This window comes from Narcine bancroftii, chromosome 1 (assembly GCF_036971445.1).
Source record: "Narcine bancroftii isolate sNarBan1 chromosome 1, sNarBan1.hap1, whole genome shotgun sequence".
Classification (NCBI taxonomy): domain Eukaryota; kingdom Metazoa; phylum Chordata; class Chondrichthyes; order Torpediniformes; family Narcinidae; genus Narcine; species Narcine bancroftii.
This window is the reverse complement of record NC_091469.1, coordinates 146,453,549-146,472,708: the sequence shown is the minus strand read 5'-3', so window position 1 is coordinate 146,472,708 and position 19,160 is coordinate 146,453,549. Positions and strand designations below refer to the sequence as shown.

Sequence of the window (19,160 nt, the reverse complement as noted above, 5' to 3'; positions counted from 1 at the left end):
AACAAAATTATGAGGGGTATAGGAAGGGTAAATGCAAGCAAGCTTTACCCACTGAGTTTGTGTGAGATAAAACCTAGAGGACATTTTAAATTTAGATATACAGCACGGTATCAGGACCATTTTGGCCCATGAGTCTGTACTGCCCAATTTATAACCAATTAAACTACATCCCCAGTACATTTCGAATGGTGGGAGGAAATCTGAGCCCCCGGGGAGAACGTACAAACTCCTCACAGACAGCGCGTGATTCAAACCCTGGTCCCGTTTGCTGACGCTATCCGCTACGTCAACTGTAGCACCCATGGGTTAAGGTTGAAAGATGAAATGTCTAAGGGTGGTAATTCTCTGGAATTTGTTGCCACAGACAGCTGTGGAGGCCAAGTCACTGGGTATATTTAAAGCGGAGGTTGATAGATTATTAATTAGTAAAGGTGTCAAAGGTTATGGGGAGATTAAAAGGGAAAAAAACATCAGCTACAATTCAAAGTGTTTTCAATAACCAACATTAACTAGTTTTACCAACCAGAAATAAAATAAATAAATAGGTGCCTCCAAACAGAACCAAAAAAATAAATCGAGAAAATTCAAAAGCTCACCTGTCAGAATATTGGGGTAGAACGAGGTTAGAACTCTTTGTTGCATTTCCTCAATCTGCTTCTGTTGAGAATTAATGAAGACATGTAGTCATTGTAGACCAACAGAATTGCTGACTCTTTAGTTATGAAGCAAATTTTTCTGTCAGGTTTTCTCTTTGCAGCAAGCCATTAACAATGAGGGGCACAGTTCATGTGGCATCCTGCATCTGATTGCTTTTGGCTTCATCCCTTTATTCAGTGCTTTCAGAACATCGCCATGATGGTTGACCAGTCCGTGACAAGAGGTGTCAGCGATCATATCCAGTAATTACGCGAAAGCTTGCGGGTGCCAATCACAGTATATTTTGTGCGGGGCTGGAGGTGATTATTGAAGGGGTGACGACAGTGAGTGAGAGAGAGAAAATTTATCTTCCACAGGCCATCATGCTTACACCAGAGGCAGAATGAGCCCGAGTCTGAAAGCACTTGTAGACAAATCAATCTCCAGTGTTTTTCCACCGACTTCTGTTAAAGACGGCCTTTTTCTGAAAGTGCGTGCATCTGCAATGAAGGGGTAACCACTAGATTGGTGGGTAAGATAAGCCAGTGTTGCTACACCCTGATTACAGGACAACAGAAAGCCTTTGAGACTCCACACCTTGTCACCATGGTGGGAGAGCGCGAGGCCACAAAAGGAGAGTGTGACAAAGTGGCCAAACACGGCTGCAGAAAAAAGGGAGGGGCGCTTTTCAAAATCTGCACGTGCTGTGAGCAAAGAGAATAACACTGCAGTCAGAAACGAAAATTGTGGACGCTGATGGTCTGAAATAACCGAAAATGCTGATGACGCTCAGATGGCGTGACAGCGCTCTGTTTTTTTAGTCGTGGCTCGTGCTACTCGCTTGAGATTCTCGCTCACTCTTAAGCAACCAACAGTGGAGAAAACACTGCATCAGAATTTGTTGGAGGAGGTCAGAAATTCTCTCCTTTCTGTATTGTCCTCTCATTTTTCACTTTCTCTCTTGATCTCATTTTTACTTTCTAGTCTTGTCTTTATCTCTTGCTCTTTCCTTCCTACTTCCATTTTCCTTTTTAAATAGCTGCTCTCTCTTTTTCCTTTGTCTCGATCTGTTTCTTTATTTTTGCTCTCCTCTTTCTGTCATCATCCCAAGCTTTGCTTTGTTCTGTCTGTCCATCTGTCTTCCCTGCTATATCTAACCATTCACCTCTTTCATTCTCCATTCATCTCACTATCACTCTCCCTTTCTCTCTTTCCACATCTCTATACCTCTCTCTATCCTTCATAAACATTCTCTCTCTTCATCCATCCATCAATCAATCAATCTATTTCCCCGTTTTTCTATCAAGACATAAGAACATTAAAATGTAAGAAATAGGAGGAGGACACGGCCATCTAGCCATTAAGCCTCTTCTGCCATTTAATAAGACTAGCAGATCTAATCGTGGACTCAGCTCCACTTAAGCCTGCTCAACTAATTATTAATTTCCCTATTCTTCAAAAATCTATGTGTGTAGTGGGAATAAAAGCTCTCATTACTGGAAGGAGAACATATGCTTTTATTAGCTTATAACTGAAGGTAGGGTCTTACAGTGGTCTTCAGAGGAGCTTTGGGTTTAGGCGGGAAATCAGGATTATATATGGGTAGATGGGGGTGGAGCTGGGAGGCAGAGCCAACCATCAGTATAACACACCACCAGTGAATCTCAGTTCACTGCACTGTGTCTTAAAATCTGTTAATTAAGCAGCCTCTACTGCTTCCTTCAGGTTTTGCCTCTTCAGGTAAAGACTAGGAGAAGGTAACTCTGACTTCAAATCCCTGGGCTCGGCTCTCCCAGCCGTCAGTACCTGGAAAGGGCCCCAGCTATGGGCAAATAGCACATGTCAGTCTGGCAGCAGGAGCTGGCAGCTGCGACAGAGCCCGGGAAACAGTTTCCATAGCGGTTTGCAGTAGCAAACTCGGTGGGCGAAGGATTCGTAAGGACAACGGCCAGCGAGCATGGTCTTGGAATGGACCACTGCGGGGCAATCCTGCATCACTCTGGCTGTCATACCTAGGACTCCACCAAGCCCAGTGGTGTGGGACCCAGAGGGAGACATTTGTCCTGGGCAAGCACTCTCCTCCAAGTCCTTGCCCTGGCACATGGTGCCTAAAGCTCCATAGAAAACAGAAGAGGACAGAAGAGCTACAAGGCACCGTGTTCATCTTTGCTTGTGAAGGGATAGGCCATGAGAGAGGCTGCTTCTTGGGTAGCAATTGCACAGATTCAGTGCTCTCCAATTCCTTCTCATCTCCATCTTAAACTTGCACCCCCGATTCTTGAGGCTGGGTCCCTTGTTCTTGTCTCACCTGCCAGTGGAACCTACCTCCCTGCTTCTCCAGAATTAAACAAGAAAATCTGCAGGTGCTGAGGTCAGGTGCAATACACAAAAGTGCTGGAGAAACTCAGCAGGTCACGGAGCATCCACAGGAAGTAAAGGGTAACCAACGTTTCAGGCCTGGGCCCTTTATCAGGAATAAGGAGAAAAAGTGACAGCAGGTGCATGAATAAAAAAAAGTGGGGATAGGGGAGTGGGAGAGAAGAGGAGGGAGGACGGGGAAGGGAAGAAGCACTGGCTAATGGGTAAGTTAGTGGACATTGATGAATACTTGCCAATCTTTCTTCGAAACTACAATCTCTCCTCAGAAGTAGTCCCCTTAATTTCCAGAATCAACTTGGTGAATCTCCATTGCCCTGCCTTCAAAGCCAGTACATTCTGATTCAAGTAAGGAGATTGCGCCTTCAGTCTTGGGTGGCGTGGTTAGCGCAACTATAATAGCGTCAGTAACTTGAGTTTGAATACGGAGCTGTCTGTAAGGAGTTTATATGTTCTCCCCATGTCTGTGTGTGTTCTCCAGGTGTTCCGCTTTACTCCCACTCTTCTAAAAAGTACAAGGGTTGTAAGGGCTTTTAGGTCTTAACTGGTTTATTTGGGGGACACTGGCTCTTCATTCAGAAGAGTCCGTTACCGTATTGCGTGGCTACATTTTTTTTAATTGTGGAAAGCTAAGGCAGAAATTGCAGAGGACCTTGCTGAGAATTTTCATCATGTTAGACCTGGGGTAAAGTGTCAGAAGACTGGAGGGTGGAGAATGTTGAGCCATTATTTAAGAGGGAGCACCAAGGACATGTTCAGCAACTACAGGTCAGTGAGCTTGACACCAGTGGTTGGAAAATTTGATGGAAGTAATTCTGTGGGACACGACCTACTGACAGTTTGATAGTTAGAGACTGATTGGAGATTGTCAGCATGGATTTGTGCGTGGCAAATCATGTCCCCTGTATCTTGTTGAGTTTTTTGATGAAGGCAGGTCAGAGGGTGTTGTATACAGTATACAAGGCCTTTGACAAGGTCCCACATGGCAGGTTAGTCAAGAAGGTTAAATCACATGGAATCCAAAATGAGCTGCTCCCTTGGAATCAATACAGGCTTAGTGGAAGGAGGCCAGGAATATCAGTTGAAGGATATTTTTTTTCTGATTGGAGGCCTGTGTTCAGTGGTGTATTATTGCAATTTATACTGGGTCCACTGCTGCTTGTCATCTATATTTATAATTTGTTTGACAAAGTCGTTAAATTAATGAGTACATTTTTGCAGAAAATGCTGAGATGGTGTGGACAATGAGGAGGGACATAGAAGTTTACATTTGGAGAGGGTTCAGAGGAGGTTTACAAGGATGATTTGTGGAACAAAAAGGTTATCATTTGAGAAGCAATTGACAAGTCTTGGCCTGTACCCATTCAAATTTAGGAAATGAGAAGGGGGGGGGGAAATCTCATTGAAACATTTTGACTGTTGAAAGGCATGGACAGAGTTGTTTTAGAAAGGTTGTTCCCATGATGGTAGAATCTAGAACAAGAGGGCACTAAAGAGGGCAAGAGGAAGAGTGGCAATTGGAATTTAACTTTGACAAGCATGAGGTGATGCAGTTTGATAAGTCAAACAAGAGCAGGCCTTACACGATGAACAGTTGGTCCCTGGAGAATGTTGTAGTGCAGGGAGGCCTAGGGATACAGGTGTATGGTTCCTTGTGGACAAAGTGGTGAAGAAGGTGTTTGGCACGATGGCCTTCATTGGGCTGGGTCTAGAGTACAGAAGTTAAGAACATGATCAGCTGCACAAGGCATTGGTGAGATCACTTTTAGAGTACCATGTTGCCCACCATTAGGAAGGACCCCAATAAATTGGAAGAGGCGTAGAGGAGATTCACCAGGATGATACTGGGATTGGAAGGGTTAAGTTATAGGTTGGATCGACTTCATTCCCAAGGAGCCTGAGGAGTAAACTTGTAGAGATTTACTAAATCACGAGAGGCATGGATAAAAGTGAATGATCACAGCCTTTTGGTCAGAGTCGATGATCCTAGAACTACAGGGCATTGATCTGAGGTGAAAAGGGAAAGATTGGCTCTGTGCAAGAGAAGAGAGAAATGCAGAGTTAGAGGAAAGGAGATGTAGGGATCGATGTGTGAAGGAGAAGGGGAGCTGAAGGAAACAGGAGAAACCGCTGTTAATGCCATCTGGTTGGAGGGTGCCCAGATGGAATATGAGGTGTTGTTCCTCCAATTTTCAGGTGGTGTCAGTCTAGCAGTACATGGGACCATGGACAGACATGTCGGCAAGGGCATTGAAATGGGTGGCCACTGGGAGATCCACACTATTGCGGCAGCGCAGACGAGGTGCTCAACGAAGTGATCTCCCAGTCTGAGTCCAGTCCCTCTGATGTAGAGGAGACTACAACAGGAGCACCGGATGCATGTGGATTGAGCTACCAGAGGAAAGTGCAGAACCAGGCACAGTAACAATGTTAAAAAGACATTTTGACAGGCTTATGGATAAGAGGGCTCAGAGAGATATGGACCAAGCCCATGCAAATGGGATTAGCCCCAAATACCACATTGATTAGCTTGGACTAGTTGGGCTGAAAAATCAATTTGATGCTGTATGACTCTATATGACCAGAACTACTCCAGCTGCGACCTCACCAGTGTACACTTGTAGCAGAACCTTCCTGCTCTTAAATTCAATCCTTCCAACAATGGAAAGATGTCTTATGAAGCAAAGTTAGCAGAGCTAAGGCTTTTCTCTTTGGACTGGAGAAGGTTATGAGGTGAATTAATAGAGGTTTACAAAAATATGAAAGGCATAGATAAGGTAGACAGCTAGTGCCTTTTTCCCAGGGTGGGAGCAGAAAACACCAGAGGACACCTGTACAAAGTGAAGGGAGGAAAGTTTAGTGGAGACCATCAGGGATAAGGTTTTTTTTAACAGAGTTGTGGGTACCTAGAATGTCTTGCCAGATGTGGTGGTGGAGGCTGGAACAATAAATAAGACCATTTAAGAGACTCTTGGACAGTAATGAAGGAAAAATAGAGGGTTATGAAGTAGGGAAGGTTTTGGTTTTTTTTCAGTAGGTATAATGAGGTTGGCACAACATCGTGGGCTGAAGAGTACTGTAGGATCCAAAATGTCTCATTTGTTTCCTTACCTTGTTTGGTAGGTGTCCCTGCGCGAGTGTCTGAGGCATCCTGTTGGTTCCCATGAGTGGCAAAAACCTTCACGGGTTCGCTTGGCTTTCCCCGGCCATCCATGTCCTTGTGCACATGAGGGCCGGCTAGAGCAAGCAAAGTAGTTTATGATGCAAGTCGGGAACTTTAAATAAAATATCATGCAACATGGCGACATAGAGAAGGGTGAAGTGAAACGCTCATAATTTTCATTGACCGTTTTCACGGTATTCACATTTACACGGAGATCAATACAGTTTATAAGGATTTATTTATGGACTTTTCATCGTTAAAGAAGATAATTTCAAGTTTGTGTTAAAATAAAGGATGTAAATACATCTGGAGGCATTGGAAATAATTGGAGGACGTCACAAAGTGTCTCACAGCCTTCAAGCGACTATTTACTGGATCGAACTTGCTATAAGTACTGTGTTGCAAGGTTTGAATATCCTATTTTCCATCTTGATTGCCTGCTGCACCTGGAAACTGATGTTTTTCACTTCATGCACAAGCACTCCCAGGTGCCTCTGCACAACAGGTGTCTGCAACCTTTCATCGTTTAAATAACAGCCCATTCTACTATTTTTACTTCATCAAAGTGACTCCAAAGTAAATCTATCTCTATCTATCTCACTGTGTCCTTGTACGGTGTAACCGATGACAGAAAGGATCTACAGAACCGGGTACAAGGCTGACTCAAATCACATCGGACTGCTCACAATGCAGATTGGATTTCAGTTTGTTGTTTCATCTTGCAGGAGATAAGCTTTGCCTGGCGGAGTTTGTTTTCATGATGAATTCTTGTCGTGCTACATTCCAAGCCTGTGTAAATGTGGTAAACCCAACTGGAAATCATGTCCAAGGACTTGTTTTACCTTAACAAATTTGTTAATCCTGGTTAGCAGAGGTGAAATGAAATTGAAAAATACATGAAAGCAACATAAACTTCTGGTCACACATGCAATGGTCTATAACCTTTCTGAGGCCTTGCTTTGAAAAAAAGAATGCATGCTTTTCTTTATTTTTCACAGTAACAGGCCCTCCTGACCCATGAGCCCGTGCCACCCAAATTCACGCATGTGACCAATTAACCAACTAACCCCATACGTCTTTGGTACCTGAGAGGAAACCAGAGCACCTGGAGAAAACAGGAGCAGCGCAGGCAGACAAAAACTCGGGGGTGCAGCGGCCCACGTACTGAGGTGCGGACCGGCCCACAAAATGGCTGACAAACACGGCGACCACGCAGACCTGGGGGTGACATGGGCCATCGTCCAAGGTGAACTCCTGCGCGATGCGAAGACTATGAACTGCAGTGGGAATGCTGGCCAACCCCAGACCGATACTCCGATGACGCAGGGCCCTGACGTCAGCCCCTGGGGCCCACGTAAACGTGATGGCCAGTGTGATAAAACCAGGCTTTGGTGTGCATGATGTTCTTCTCCATGGTCATGTAGCATGAACGCTACAGGGGGATATTTTTGAAGATGAGAGGGGAAAGATTTAAAGGGGAACTGAGGGGCAACTTTTTTCCAACAGAGAGTGGAAACTGTTGAGGTGGATGCAATCATATCACATAATTTAAAAGACATGTGGACAGGTAGATGGACAGTAAAGGGTTAGATTGATATGGGCCAAACACAACCAAATATCACTGTGAAATCTCTTCGAAGGATGTCTATCCTGAATGACCTCCTCCTGTCTTCAAAGGGAGTTCTGTAAAACTCTCTTTCGCATCTCCCCTTCTGTTATCCCTGCTGTTCTCAAGTTCTGCATCAAGGCCCAAAATGTTGGTTACCCTTTACTTCCTATGGATGCTGTGTGACCTGTTAAGTTTCTCCAGCATTTTTGTGTCTAGCACAGCAGACTTTCTGGTTTAATGGCAAATGGGACTAGCTAACCAGACAAATTGGCCAGTGTGGACATCTTGGACAGTAGGGCCTGTTTCCATAATGTTGTGACTCTATATTAGATGTCATAGACTCTTACACCGAAATACAGGAGACAATTGGGTCCATTATGTCTATGCTGGTTGACAATCCAGACGAATCACATTTACCACAGTTTTGTAGATTCTAACGCTTCACCTGCTTTTTGCACAAAGCAACACCAACTACTCATCATCTCTGGAGTGGGATTTAAATAATGAGCATTTTTATAGCTGCCATGGGTTCAATATACTGAATATAGAACAGAACTGCACAGGAACAGGTCCTTTGAATTTCGTACTGTATATGTCTGGGCCATCTATAACACCATCGCCTGCTTCCATCTCTCCCCATCATTTTATGCATCTGTCCTAAAGAGCATCAGATTTCATTCAATCTATATTATAATAAGGGACATGGATTGGCAGGAGTTGAAGTCCAAGGTCCCATTGCAAGATGCCTTTTTACCAACAAGTGCTCAGACAACCTTTTCCCTTCCATCAGCTCCATCTACACTTCCTTCTGCCTTGGAAAAGCAGCCAACAAATTAAGACTCATCCCACCCCAGTCACACTCTTTTTACCATTCCCCCATCAGGAAGAAGATTTACGTGTGTGAGATTTAGAAAAGTTTTCTTCCCACTATCATCAGACTCCTGGACAAACTACACACTGCAAAAATACTGTTGCCTTTGCTCTGTACTAACCTAACTCTCTATGTAAGTGTATAACTCTGCACTCTGTACATCCATCAACACATATGACTGAATTTTTTTTTAAATATAAAATTTACAGATTTTATGTTGTATTTGACAAACTATAACAGGGATATAAGGCATGTTGGAGCCAAAATGTGCGTATTTACCTTGTTAGTCGGCATCCCGGAGTCCGTAGGCTGGGTGCGACCATCTTGATTCCTGAGCGCGAGTCATTGGTTGGTATATTGGAGTTTGGTTGGTGAGAGTTAATGGCGTGAATTCAATGTTGTTAGGGAACATGCGCCTACAAGAATCAAGATGGCCGCGCCCAGCCTACAGACCCTGGGACTCCAACTAACAAGATAAGTATGCAATTCAGACATACATCCATTCCAAGATACAATCCAGAATGGAACACAGATGTATATCATGGAGTACCTATACAGCACGATAACAGGCACTTCTGGCCCACGAGACGGTGCCAGTCAAATACACCAGTTAGCCTACAAACCCCATGCATTTTTTTGGTGGGAAGAAACTGGAGCTCCTGGAGGAATCCCACACAGTTCACAGGCATAATGTACAAACTCCTAACAGACAGCTCCAGATTCGAACCCAGGTCGCTGGCACCAAAATAGAGTTGCACTAGCTTGACTATCTACAAAACTTTCTCACTATACCTTGTGACAATAAACTTGAACCTGAGGCTGATCCCATTCATTTTAAACCTATTTTTTGTGCCATGCATTTTACCTGACAGGTTTCATCCATCGAAGGGTGATTCCGTATTACCTGACCATGGATTCCTCCACACGGTCTTGAGTCTATAACTAATAAAATATAGTTGTTTTAAAATATAGTTGTTTTAAATTGTTATTACAATAAAATAAAAATCACATGGGGCAGCATGGTTGACATAGCATTAGTGCTATGCCTTTACAGTGCCAGTGATCAGAACCAGATCAGGGTTCAAATCCCATGTAGTCTGTAAGGAGTTTGTAAGCTCCTCCCCCACCACCCCCCCCCCCCCACCCGGGTCTGCATGAGTTTTATTCGGTGGCTCCAGTTTCCTCCCACCGTTCAAATAAAAAATGTATCAGGTTAATTGGGATAAATTGGACAGCATGTTCTCATGGGCCAAGATGGCCTGCTACCATTCTGAATGTCTCAATAAAATTGAAGATAAATGTACTTAGCCACCATCTGAACTTCCCTGCAGAGTTTGTAGATGATCACACACTTGTAATCAATCTCCCAGATGAAAGATCAGTGCAACAAATGGTGAGTATCTCTACTCGATTATCCAGTAGGAAACATTGGTTACTGCAACTCAGGATCAACAAATGCTGAAATATGAAATGGTAGGTTTATTAATTCTGGCAGCAAATTGACTGTCAGATGTTCTCTGAATATATAATATGCTCAGGCAATGGGCAAGTCAACATTCATAAAGTGGCCTGCCTTGCTTCTGATCTTATTAAAACTGCCTCAAAAACCAATTCAGGCCGAAGTAGGGAATACTAAATTTTGACTATTCTGAGAAAAATTTAATGAAATATTCTGTTTGGAAAAGAAATAGGTTACATTGAACAGAATGTGGCATGGTGAGCGTGGCAGTTAGCACAACGCTATTACAGCGCTAGCAACCCAAGTTAGAATCCGGCACAGTCTCTAAGGAGTTTGTATGTTCTCTTCGTGTCTGCATGGGCTTCCACTGGGGTGCTCCGGATTCCTGCCTCCATTTCAAACGTTGGGTTTCCAGGTCAATTGGTGTATTTGGGTAGCACAGGCCCATGGGCCAGAAAGGCCTGTACGTTTAAATTTTTTTGAAATCTTGAAGGAACCAAGAGATGAGAAGACAAACAGTTTCAAGGAAGGTGTCTTGGGTAAACTTGTACCCCTCACTTTGTTCATTTTAGATTGATCACAGTGTTCAAACTACCGAAAGAAAATAGACACACACACACCAAGAGCAGTTCAGTTTATACAAGTCTTTATTACTAAATAGCTAGCTGAATTCACACTACAATATGTAAGCCCTTCCCAATTATACTTGGTCCCAACTGCGGAAGCGAGGCAACGACTGCACACTTATAGTAGGTTGTCAGGGCGCCAGTACCAGCTTCTCTACCTCCCTCGACCGGGACGTTAGCTGGACTCTTGAAGTTCTTCTTGCTGAGAGATGTAGCCACCTCTTCCAGAGTCTCTCTCTTCAGCAGTGGGACCAGGACTTATATTACCCAAAAGTTTTTTTTACTTCAGATCTTATCTTTTTGAACAAATGGTTTATTATCTTCCTCTTGCTGAGAGATGTTGCCACCTCTTGGAGAGTCTCTTACTTCAGCAGTGGGACCATGGCTCATATCACCCCAAAAGTTGTTTACCTCAAATCCTATCTCTTTGAACAAATGGTTTAATTATCTTCAAGGTCTCCTGACAGTCTGCGACCAACAAATGTAAACTGCTCTGGGCCTCATAAGTGTAAATTAGAATAATGTCTTCCTGGGCCCAGTGGTGGGTGTTTACTAAATATGCATCCTGGGCTCATGGTGGAATCTAGATTATGTTTGCTGATTCCAAACAGGTTCTCAGCCTTGCAGCTGCAGAAGTAAAAACACAGTTTAATTCTTTCATTACAGAAGGGCAGAGAAGTAGTGAAATAATATTTTGGGCTCTCTCTTGTAATATGATATCTAATAATTGGTAATAATGAAGTAGTATGGCAGGTAGAATTTTAGTTGACTAGGCAATATTTATAATATATTCATTGCTAATTATTAGAAATGGTATTTCTATATAATTCCCAGTAACATTAGTCAAAGAGTATTTCTTCTCTTTTCTTTTTCTTTCTTTTCTATGGGATCCTTTCTTTAGTAGGAGGGTAGGAGGTGGGAGGGTGAGAGTAAACTATTAAAAGTTGCCATGTACGAGAAAAAGGATTGTATATCAAATGCTTTGCAATTGATTTATAATACATGTATTAAATAAAAAAATTTAAAAAGGAAGGGCAGAGAAGATTCATATGGATATTGCTCGCACTTAAGGAACTGAGCTACAGGGAAAGGAATTTATTCCCTGGAGCATCGGAGGGTTCGGGGAGAGTAAATAGTGGGATCATGAGGGATAGAGAAAGAGTAAATGCACAGCAGGTTTTGTCAGGTGAATCAGGAACCAGAGAACAGTTAAGGATAAAAGGTGAAATGTTTAAAGGGAACTTCTTCACACAGAGTGATGGGAGCGTGGAACCAGCTGCCAGCTAAAGTGGTGAATGCGAGCATAGTTTTGACATGTAAGAAAAATTTGAACACGTAGTCAATGGGAGGGATATGGAGGGCTATGGTCTGGGTGCAGATCAATGGGAATGAGGCAGTATAATAATTTGGCCCAGACTGTATGGGCCGAAAGGCCTGTTTCTGTGCTGTAGTGTTCTCGGGTTCCATGATTCTATGTCAGTGTTTGATTTTCTGATCATTTGGGACTCAGAGCTTCCAGTTAGCCTGTCTTCCCTCATCATCGCTTGTGGCTCAGAATCAGAATCAGAATTTATTGTCATGAACGTGTCAGGAAATTTGTGTTGTGACAGCGTTACAGTGCAAATATTGCTATCATTTCATTTAAATATAAGCTAATTAGACCAAAAAGTAGACAAAGTGAGGTAGTATCTGTGGTTCACTGCCCATTCAGAGGGGAGGAAGCTGGGATTGTGCCACTGGGTGTTTGTCTCCAGGCTCCTGCACCTACAGAGAGAGAATCTTTTTATAGATGTACAACATGGTACCATGCCCAATTACACCTAATTTACCTACAACCCCCATGCATTTTGAAGGGTGAAAAGAAGCTAGAGCACCCAAATTAAACCCATGCAGACTCTGGGAGAACGTACAGTCTTCCATGGATTCGAAGACAGCTGAATGATCTAAATAGCTGGAATGATTTGCATATAACTTTAGTAGGTAGACTGAATTGTATTAAAACAAATATTTTTCCAAGGCTTCAATATCCTTTTCAGTCATTCCTCATTGGATCCCTCAAAAATTCTTTAAGGATTTACATTTGAGTATTGGGAAATTTTTGTGGAAAGGGAAAATGGCGAGAGATTGTTTGGAAAAATTGACTTGGAAATTTGAATTAGGAGATTTGCAACTTCCCCATTTTAAGAATTATAAAAGAGCAGCTCAATTGAAATTTATTAATGGGATGCTTGATTTAGATAAATACAAATAGGTTAAAATAGAATCTAGTAAAATAGGAGAAGATTCTATGCAGGATTTTATTTATAAATGGAATTAAAAATTGTTAACAGGAAGTAGAGATACGCCCGTTCTGAGATATTTGATTGAACTATGGAATAAAATGAATTATGAAATAGGTGGAAAAGGTTTGATCTCTTGAATAATGCCTTTGTATCAAAATAGACTTCTTCCTTTTTCTATGGACAGTCAAGTTTTGAAGATTTGGAGTTAAAAGGGGATTAAGAAAATAGAGGATCGCTTTGAAGATGGTAAGCATTACTTTTCAATGAATATAGGAAAAATTTAATATCCCCCCAAATAGTTTTTTTTACTATCAGGTTAAGGCTTTCTTGGTTGACAATTTGACACTACCGAGGCAGAATTAATTAAAATTATTGATAAATAAAGGTGGTGCAAATAAGTTTATTTCAGAGATATACGTTACTTCAAAAAGTTGCTCCCAAGCTAGGAATTCATGAATTAACATTGAGATGGGAATTTGATTTAAATAGATGAAGAGATGAAAATTATTGGATACAATTACATAAGGAAAATATGACAAAAATTTTTAATGTTAGATATAGATGCATTCAATATAATTTACTACTTTAATTATACTCCTCAAAAATTAAAAGAATTGAATCTATCACTATCAGATTTATGTTTTAGATGTGATCAGGAAGTTGGTTCATTTTTTCATTCCACTTGGGAGTATTCTAGAGTAAAATCTTTTTGGTTAGAGTTTTTTAAAAAAATTTGGAGAAAGTATTAAGGATTAAACTCCCACAAGATCCAATGTTATTTTGTTCGGTAATATTAAAGTGATTAGACCTAAATTATGGTTAACTATGTATCAAATTGAATTTTCATGATTGGCTTTAGCTGTTTTAGGAAGTACATAGCCATTACTGGGATATCAGATATGGATTTAGGGATGGAGAAGTGGCATGCTGAATTGCATCCTTGTATTCCACTTGAGAAAATAACTATAATTTACATAATAAATATAATTTTTTCTTGAAAATATGGAGCCCATATTTACACTATGTTGCTTTGAAAGTGTGAGGAACTCTTGAAAACCGTTGGTAACCCTTAACTGCATCGTTGTTTGTATTGAGAATTATATTTCTTTTTGACACTTTCCTAGTTTATTTTTCCTTTTTCTTTCTTTTTTTTTATTTTATACATAGGGTAGGGTTGGTGGGCAGGGAGGGATTTTATACAAGCAACTTTGACAGCTGACAGTGAGGCTTGAGGATCCAAGTCACCCTTCCCCCGTACTCTCTGTAACTCCAAGAGTAGGTCAATTATTTGCATCGTGTTGGTCAATGTCCCATGTGGTTTCTTACCTCATGAGGCGCAGGAACCCTATTCTAGCCTGGATCTCTCCACTAAACTTCAGGTAAATGAGCGCAGCGGGCTGAGAAGCAATGAGATTGGCCAGCCTCTTTGCCTCTCCCAAAACCACCTCCAATCAGTCTCCTGAGTTTTTGGCTGACAATGGCCACCCTTCAGTCATCTCTGTCAATGCCTGAGATTTTCTTTTTTTTTAAACTTTATTTAAAATTTTATGACATGAATAAAATAAAAATTACATTTAAAGAAATAATAAAAAATAAGATAATAAAAATTAAAATACTACAATGCCTGAGATTTTCATATCTCACTTACAGTTGTCCAAATCAAAATGTATCGCAGGTTGACAAGCCAGCATTTGTTGGCAATCCCACAGCATTCAAAAGTTGAATGGCTAATGCTTGCCCATCACTGTAAATTGGGTCTGGAGTCACAATTAGTCAAATTTCAATTCTTCAAAGGGATTAGTGCATCAGAATTTTTAAATTTAAATTACATTTTTGTTTAAATTTAGACATACAGCACAGTAACGGGCCTTTCCGGCCCACAAGCTCGTGCCACCAAAATTCCCCATTAAGCTACAAACCCCTTTACATTTTGAAAGGTGGGAGGAAACCAGAGCACCCGAAGGAAACCCATGCAGACACAGGGTGAACAAACAATCTCCTTACAGGCAGTTATGGATTCGAACCCTGGTTTCTGGTGCTGTAATAGTATTGAGCTAACCGACACTAACCATGCCACAATTTTTAAATGACAACCCAATTAACTTTATGACGACCATGACCTGATTACTCCAGATATATTGGATTTAAATTCTCAGGCTGCAATTAAACTCATCCTTCTGTACTGGATTATGGGTACCAGCAGGGGGGATTCTGGTGTAACCACTGGGAACACAGCCCCCGACAACTCATGATCAGATATGCCAGGAATTGTCAGCTCACCATTTGCATTATGTTTTATCACGTCAAACTCCGAAGAGTAACAAATGAAAGATGGTTAATGCAACGTGATGGAAAGAAAGTCGCAGCAGTGTTAAAGGAAGTGGAATTGGGCGTGCACGACTGTCAAAGGCAGAGCAGCCCTTGTGGACTAATGTGGCTTGGATGTATTTGCAAAGGTACTGGAGAAATTCAGCAGGTAAACACAACTTTCAGAGAAAGGAAAAGGCCTGAGTCCTTAATTGAGAATGCTGAAAAATTACCTGTGAAAAGGTATGGTGGGATGGGGGAGGGAAAATGTGAGGAGCACATGCTGACAGGTAATAGAGAGATATTGTTGGACAGGTAGAAGAGAAAAAACCTGAGGAGTGATGGGAGAGTGGGCAGAAGGCTGAGAAAGAAAGCTCTCTGATTGGAGAAGGAAAGAAAGGGGCTGGGGAGTTAGAGGAAAGGAGATAGACGGATGAGAGAAAGAGGAAGATCAGGGGAGGGGGATGTATTGGGAAGGCTTGTGTCTGTTATGTGACAGCACTGCCCCCTACCTAGTCAGAGAACATACCAGCTTTCAATCAAGATTTGGTTCCACCCCACCCATTAGTACACATCTTGATGTTGAATCCATGTAAATTACCTGGACTGTTTTAAATGTATGATCATTAATTACATTGATGCTCTATTACCCTGGTTAGCTTTGAAGTAATAATCTGGGTTTATCTTATCTGCACTCATTAATTCTTGACACATCTCAGTGGAACTTGGCCCTTAATCTTCTCTCTTGTCTTGGAAATTTCAGTTACATTAACCTTTCGTCACAGCTCATCTCTTGTGCACTTGGCATCTAGTTGTAGAGGCCACAAAGGAACAGGGGAGTAAAGCGAATAGGCTGAAGTGAAAGAAGCTGGCAAGGCGAAGGCAGGGTTGGACAGCCAGAGAAGCGGGGAGATGTTACTGCAATCGCCAGCAGGAAGCCCCACTTTTGGGTTCCCCTTAGAGGCACCACACTGGGACCCCTCTCATCAATCTGTATAGTCCAGTCATGTACATGATAATCTACATAAAAATGTACATACTCCTCCTCCTCCCCCTGTCTCCCTTCCCCCTCCTCCTCCACCTCCTACTACCCACATCCTTTTCCCTCCCCTCCTTGTCCTACCCACTTTCTCCCCTCCTCCTCCTCCCTTCTCCCTCCTCCTCCTGTCCCTCCTGTTCGATCCCCCATCCTCCATCTCCACCTCCCCCTCCTTATCCTCCTCCCCACCCTCCCCTCCTTCTCTTCCCCTCCTTTCCATCTCCCCTGCCCTTCCCATCCTCCTCCCCACCTCCTCTCTCTCCCCCTTCTCTGCTCCTCCATTCCCCCTCCTCCTCCGACTCCTCCCTGCAATGTTTGAAGAAGGTGTCCCACCACTATCAGATATGGGCAATAAATGGTAGCCTTGCCATCCCACAAAATGGTTTAACTAGAATCCCTTCCCTTTGCTGTTGAGGTCACAGGTCATTATTGAGTCCTACAACATGGGAAAAAGGCATTTTGGCCCAACATGCCCATGCAGACCAAGCTAGTCCAGAGAAGAGAAGGATATGTTTTATTTTTAAAATGAAAAATCCTCCTCTACATTCACAATCTCATCTAACTTAGCTTTATCAGAATGGTTGGTCCACTCAACTGATTGTGAAAACCATGGGCTTCCTCTCACTGTTCCAAATGTACCGGGGATTGTAGGTTAATTGCTATATTTGGGTGGCATGAACTCTGTGCTGTATGCCTAAATTAAAAGCTGGAGCCAAAACACACTATTGCTGTGTCCCCACTAGTCACAGCCTGACAACCTGAGAATGATTCATAGTTCATCTAGTCAAGTTTACTGTCATCTGTTTGCACAAGTAGAACCTGATGAAACAGTGTTTTCGGTGCAAAACACGTAGGCGCATAACCAGACGTAAAACACATATAGACAATGCATATGCAGGACAAGTATTCATAGATAGAGTTTTGTAAATATGAAAGTCTTGGATGGTTATTGTACGTAGTTCCTTTGGTCGTTCAGCGTTCTCACTGCCTGTGGGGAGATGCTGTTTATCAGCCTGGTGGTGCTGGCACTGATCCTCTTGTATCTCTTTCACGACAAGAGTAGCTGAAATATGCTGCATGCAGGGTGGAAGGGGTATAGGAAGTAAAGGTTGGTTACCCTTTCTACTACAATCACAGCATCTGAAGACTTTCCTATTTAACCCAAACCATATAAATCTTGAACAAAATACTTGGATCATTATCTGTGGCCAGGAAGCTCACAAACTGTTGGAAAAAAAGGCAGTTAGTGGATTTCACTTCACTTCACTTGTGAATCTTCCAGGGTCATCTACTGTATCTGGTGCTCCCGTGGTGGTCTCCTCTCCATCTGAGAGACTGGACACAGACTGAGAATCACTTCATTGCGGACTTCAGCTCTGTCCACTGCAATAGCGTGGATCTTCCAGTGTCATCTCATTTCAATTCCCTGCCCTATTCCCTTGCCAACATGTCTGTCCATGGTCTCGTGTTCTGCCAGACTGAGACCACCTGCAAATTAAGCGAAGAACACCTCATATTTTGTCTGGGCACCCTCCAACTGGATGGCATTAACATCGACATCTCAGACACCCCACCCCCTCCCCCATCTCTTCCTTGTCTCCTTTCCTCCAGCTCTTTCTCCCTCTATTCTCTCCCTTTCTCTTTCCTTTTCCTTCTGTCTCCTTTCACAGAGCTAAAAAATGATTTCTCCTTTTCCCCTATTAGTTCTCTCTGTCCTCTTATCCAATTAATGCCTCTCACCTGATGGTCTATACTCTTTCCCCCTCCCCTTTGGATCAGCTTTTATGCTCATCCTTGAGGAAGAGCTCAGGCCCAAAACACCAGTAATAGATCTTTAACTCCCATGGACGCTGCGAGGCCTGCTGAGCTCCTCCAGCATTTCTGTGTTTTTACTGAAATCACAGCATCTGCAAGCTTTACTCCAGTTATTGGATGATATCCTTTCAGAGATAGCCTGTGCTAGTCCTCATGTGCTCCAGTCTGTAACACTGTGGTTTCCTCTATCCAGTGTTACAGTCTGGAGCACGTGAACTCTGATCCAGAAAACAAATAACAAATTAAAACAAACCACATCTCACTACACTACCAAATTGAAATAAAGTGAAATTAGGTGGGAAATTAGGACAGCTATTTTGATAGCTGCAAGTTGCTTTATTTTGGGTGTAAATTTTAAAGATGAGGAATGCTTTAAGAAGCATTCCCATAATAACATCATTACCATGTCATGAATTGGTTAGCAAACATCTTTTACCTTGTGCACTGGTGTTTTTTTAATAATTAATTGGTCCACAATTTATATATTCCACAGCTGTACCAAGTGATTTAAATGTAAAAACCAGCTTGTGTTGTGGAGACTTATTTTAACTGGATTCCACACATCAGTAACCTTAATTTGATGATTTTATATTTAGCCATGTAAGCAAATTTTATTTTATAGACTCATATAAAAATCCTCCCAAGGCAAATTATATAGTATATTTCAATAAAAGCACCGGAATATTGCACCAGTGGTGATGGTAATTGGATGAGCTGTTCTATTTAGATACTCAAAAGGGTGAAAATGACATTGCCATACAGTGAAATGGCCTTTTTAAAGCACCCAAGATGCAGAAAAGAAAATTCAAGGACATTCGCTTTCTACGTTCAAGCTGAAAAATATTTCAACAGACCCAATTGACTGAACTTAAACAATAAAGTCCACCGACTCTGTGATTGTAGTTTACACAAAAAATGCGGAAGAAGCTTAGCAAGTCACGCAATTGTTCGTTATGTCAGCATTGACTGCAGAAGTG

General features: G+C 42.1%; 1 long non-coding RNA gene across 1 annotated transcript; it reads right to left on the bottom strand.

Annotated features, from left to right (window-relative positions):
• Positions 1–6,424: 6,424 nt before the first annotated feature.
• On the bottom strand, positions 6,425–10,083 carry LOC138745816 (uncharacterized). The gene is made up of 3 exons (XR_011346531.1): positions 9,960–10,083; positions 9,521–9,597; positions 6,425–7,017 (listed from the first exon to the last, which is right to left on the bottom strand). It is a non-coding gene; the product is annotated as an uncharacterized lncRNA (long non-coding RNA).
• Between the last annotated feature and the right edge of the window lie 9,077 nt (positions 10,084–19,160).